Raw genomic sequence first — 4,598 nt, 5'->3', positions numbered from 1 at the left:
CCGTTCAAATTTCCGATCAAAACATGCCTGGCAACCTGCGTAACAGGACTCTGATCCTTCCCCAGCCAACCAGGCTGAGGCCACAGCCATTACCTCACCAACTGCCCCTAGACCCCTATAAAACCTTTGTGCTTTTGAAACTCGCTCTCTCTCCCCGGCATCTCACCGCTGCGTCGGTGCAGGTAGGGGATTGAGCTCTAGCTAGCTCGAATAGAGGCTCTTTGCTTTTGCATCGGACTCGGCTCCCTGGTGGTCTTTGGGGATCACGAATCCTGGGCATAAAGCCAGCTCGGCACGGGGGCCTACACAGCAGCCTGTCCGCTCCTTCTGCGGTAGCTGAGCGGCTCCCGTGAAGTTCAGACAAGAGGCCGAAAGCAGTGAGGGCTGCGTTAAGGGAAGCAGCGGAATTTGTTATAAAATATACAAGCAGAGAAAAACTGCCCAAGAGCAAGAAGGTGCTTACAGCATGAGCAAAGCAGAGACAGAATTAAAAAAAAAAAAAAATCTAACATGCAATTTTTTAGAAGTAAAGTAGTGGGGTGCCCGGGTGGCTCAGTCCCTTAAGCGTCTGACTCTTGATTTCGGCCCAGGTCATGATCCCAGGGTTCCTGAGATGGAACCCCACGTCAGGCTCCACACTGACAGCACGGAGCCTGCTTGGGATTCTCTCTCTCCTCTCTCCGCCCGTCTCCCACTCACGCCCTCTCTCAAAATAAATAGAAGAAAACATTAAAAAAAAAAAAAAAGGTAGAGTAGTTAGCGGGATAATGACTTTGCAGGACTTCTTTGTGCTTGGTTTATAGTTGAGGAGTATTCTTTTTTTTTTTTTCTTTTTAAGTTTATTTATTTTGAGAGAAGGAGAGCAGGGGAGGGGCAGAGAGAGAGAGAGGGAGAGAGTGAGAATCCCAAGCAGGCTCAACACCATCAGCACAAAGCCCGAAGTGGGGCTTGAACTCATGAACCGTGAGATCATGGCCTGAGCCAAAACCACGAGTTGGACTCTTAAATGACCGAGCCACCCAGGCGCCCCAGTACTTGAGCACTATTCGTGTCTTAAGTGCAGAGTCAGGGAGTACTCAGTCTTCTCCGGTTCGGGCCCGTCAAGGTGTTCGTGTGGCCCCGATCCTGGGGCTCCCGTGGGACTGAGACTGGCAGTGCAGCTGGGCCAGGGAGGGCGGCAGCCAGCACCACTGGCCTTCCCATGTGGGCTCTTCCCCGTGGGGGTCGCATGTCTGCACGACTGTCCGGTAGGCAGACTTCCTCAGCTGCTCAGCGGGGAGTGAGAGAAGATGCGTGTCCCTGTCTGCACAGCACGATTCTGCCAGGTGGTGTCTCTGCCTCCCACCCCACACTTTGTTTTAATTCTAAATATGCAGACAGAGGCGTCCTTCCCTGCTGGGTCAGACCCACCACTGACCTTTAATGAACTTCAGCTGGAGAGAGTTCAGGATGTGCAGACACAGAGGAGGAAAGATAGCGAGGCAGATACGAGAGACTTCCCGGGCTCCGACCCTGAGCCCAACACGTCCTGATGATACATTACCACGTTACGAAACCCATCCTGCCTCAGTTTCCTCATCTGCCGGGTGGGGCTAAGAATAGCACCTACCCCATAGAGTTTCTGGGATTAGATGGGCTACTGAATATACTGTGACTGGCACAGAGTAAGTTCTCAGTAAATATTAGCTAAAATTATTACTACAACTCGTAGAAGATCCCTGCCACCACCTAGACCGAGGAAGGAGGGCAGTTCCTAGAAAAGTGTGCTAATGGCTCCAGAGCGGGGCAGCTGGCCAGGGCATTCCCTGAAGAGGCCAAACCTGGGGACAGTGTGAGCCCTGTGATGGGCACGATCGGTGTGCAAGCCGTGGCTGGGGGGGGGGGGACGGAGCGCAGGACTCAGTGGTCGCTGCGGACGGACGGAGGCGCCTCCTGCACCCAGACGCAGCTGTACGGTCCCCGGACAACAGAGTGGACACGGGGGTCATGAGAAGGTTACTGTAAAAACGCCTGCCAGCTCCTGGACCCACGGCCTGAGTCATTCGAAGATAAGACTGTGTGGGTTGATCATGTGGGAAATGGGCTAGGAGACATTTACATCAAGAACACTTGACTCTAGAGAATTGAAGAAACCCTCCCCCTTAGTGTCGGCATCCCTGGCGTGTCTTTTTTGAGAAAGTGAGTCATGAGCGGGAGGCAGCTCTGGCGACCCACAGCTGTGTCGCCGCGACCTCTCGGTGCAGACCTCCTTCCTCTGCTGGATCACTTAACAGCCTGCGAAAAGAAAGCAGAGCGTCCCTGCCTTGGAAACGGAGCAAATCCAGACTGCTCAGCGTGGCCGGGGCCGGTGGGAGAGCAAAGGTCAGCTGGAAGCTCAGCCGTGTTCTGAGCCCTTGAAATGCGTGAGCTCCTTAATTTTTCAAACCCACCCACGTACGAACAAAGAAAGCGAGGCTCAGAGAGGTTGGTTAGTTTGCCAAGGTCACAATGGCAGAGCTGGGCGTGGCTGGCTGGTGATGCCAGAGCTTTGCCCACCTCTTTGGCCCACTTGTGGGGGCTGCTGGGCTCCCCCCCCCCGTGAATGTGGGCTCTTCCCGCCTCCCTGCCCGGCCCTTCCTCCAGTCCCGCTGGGGCCTTGCTCTGCCCACACACGGGGCAGGCCAGGCAGATCGGGACAGTTATGGAGCTGCGGTCTGGGGATGTCACCAGGTTGAACTTACATGCTTCGGCAGGAACGTCATCCCCACATGTCCTTCCAGTGGACACCTGGGAGTCCTGTCTCAGAGCTCAGGCTTAGGATGAGGCCCCGAGTCTTGCTACGCAAGCTCTCTTGCCAGTTTGCTGTAATTCCAGGGGCCGAAGCCACGGAAGGTCCCGAGCAGGACTGCAAGCCAGTTGCCCACAGCGACAGCCTGCTCACCAACCACACCTGATTGCCTCTTGTCCCTTTCCTCAAGAGCCTTCTCCCTCCCTCCTCTGTGTTTCCTGGGATCCCCTCTCAAAGCCACCCACCCAAAGATGAAGAAGCGCCTTCTCTGGGAAGCCTTCCCCGACTGTGGAGGTCGAATAGTATGTGGCCGGGCCACAGTGCCCAGATGTTGGTCAAACATCTTTGCTATTGCCGCAAAGGTATTTATTTCTTAGATGCGATTAAAATTTTGTAATCAACAGACTTCTAGTAAGCCAATTACCTTCCCTAACGTGGTGGGCCTTGTCCAACAAGTTGAAGGCCTTAAGAGTGAAGACTGAGGGCCCAGAAGGAGCAATTCTGTCTCAAGACTGGAACACAGAAACCCTGCCTGAATTTCTAGCCCGCCAGCCCATTCTGCTGACTTCAGACTTGCCACCCGCCCCATGAGTATGTAGGCCAGTTCCTTAAAATGAATCTGTACTGGGCACCTGGGTGGCTCAGTGGGTTAAGCAGCCGATTTCAGCTCAGGTCATGATCTCATGGTTTGTGGGTTCAAGCCCCACATCAGGCTCTGTGCTGACAGCTTGGAGCCTGGAGCCTGCTTTGGATTCTGTGTCTCCCTCTCTCTCTGCCCCACCCCTCGCCCTCAAAAAGAAATGAGTATTTAAAAAATGTAAAAATAAATAAATAAAATGAATCTGTAGTATGCGTATATACATCCTCTTGGCTTTGTTTCTGGAGAACCCACACTCTTCCAAATGGAGAACTTTCTCCGTGTGGCCACAACACTCACTCACGTCCACTTCTGCTTAACTTAATGTGCTCCTTTTACCTCATGATAATATTTCATTTCAGTTTCCCTCTTCTCTGTTATTTGAATAATCCACCGGCAAGTGGGAGCTGAGCTCCGTGAGGGTAGAGGCGGTCACGCTCTGCTTTGTCTCTGTGGCCCTAACTCAGGACCCAACCTGAAGGAGGCACTCTGTGTGCCCCCACGGACAGATGGGCTGGGGCGTTATCTGCTGAATGCGAAAGAAGAATGCTGACAAGCGAGCAGCATGATCTCAAAGTGACTGCCGCCGTGTGTCCGCTTTGGGATCCTCGGGGATGGTCCTGATGGCTTGTGGCAGCTTCGTCCTTCGTGGTCAACAATACTTCTTTTATTCCTTTATTCATTCGCTCGTGCCACTCCTAGCCTTAAGACATCATTACTGCTTAGCAAAGCACACGGTTCTTTTTTCTTTTTTTTAATTTTTTGTAACGTTTATGATTGAGAGACAGAGAGAGACAGAGCATGAGCATGGGAGGGGCAAAGAGAGGGGGAGAAACAGAATCGGAGGCAGGCTCCAGGCTCTGAGCTGTCAGTGCAGAGTCCGACGCGGGGCTTGAACTCCTGAACCGTGAGATCATGACCTGAGTTGTAGTCCGATGCTTACCCGACTAAGCCACCCAGGCGCCCCAAAGCAGACGTTTCTGAAGGAACCCCACGTTGAGTAATTAAGCTGTTGTGTTATCCGTCAGCTTGGCCAAGAGCCCCTTACGGGGATGGTGATCTGATCAACAGGCAAGCAGAAAGGATATTACAATTGGGTAACACAACTGAGATTTTGTTTGGTGTCAGCTTGTACTATTCAGGAATGGCTGGAGACAGGATTCGTGCCCCTCCGCCTCTCGTTGGACACATCTT

General features: G+C 53.0%; 1 long non-coding RNA gene across 1 annotated transcript; it reads right to left on the bottom strand.

Annotated features, from left to right (window-relative positions):
* Nucleotides 1-751: 751 nt before the first annotated feature.
* Nucleotides 752-2,589, bottom strand: LOC123385728. The gene is made up of 3 exons (XR_006598692.1): nt 2,000-2,589; nt 1,418-1,528; nt 752-1,265 (listed from the first exon to the last, which is right to left on the bottom strand). It is a non-coding gene; the product is annotated as an uncharacterized LOC123385728 (long non-coding RNA).
* Between the last annotated feature and the right edge of the window lie 2,009 nt (nt 2,590-4,598).

This window comes from Felis catus, chromosome B2 (genome assembly GCF_018350175.1).
Source record: "Felis catus isolate Fca126 chromosome B2, F.catus_Fca126_mat1.0, whole genome shotgun sequence".
In the NCBI taxonomy this organism is placed as follows: domain Eukaryota; kingdom Metazoa; phylum Chordata; class Mammalia; order Carnivora; family Felidae; genus Felis; species Felis catus.
The sequence above is the reverse complement of the archived record's forward strand: the minus strand, read 5'-3'. Positions and strand labels throughout refer to the sequence as shown.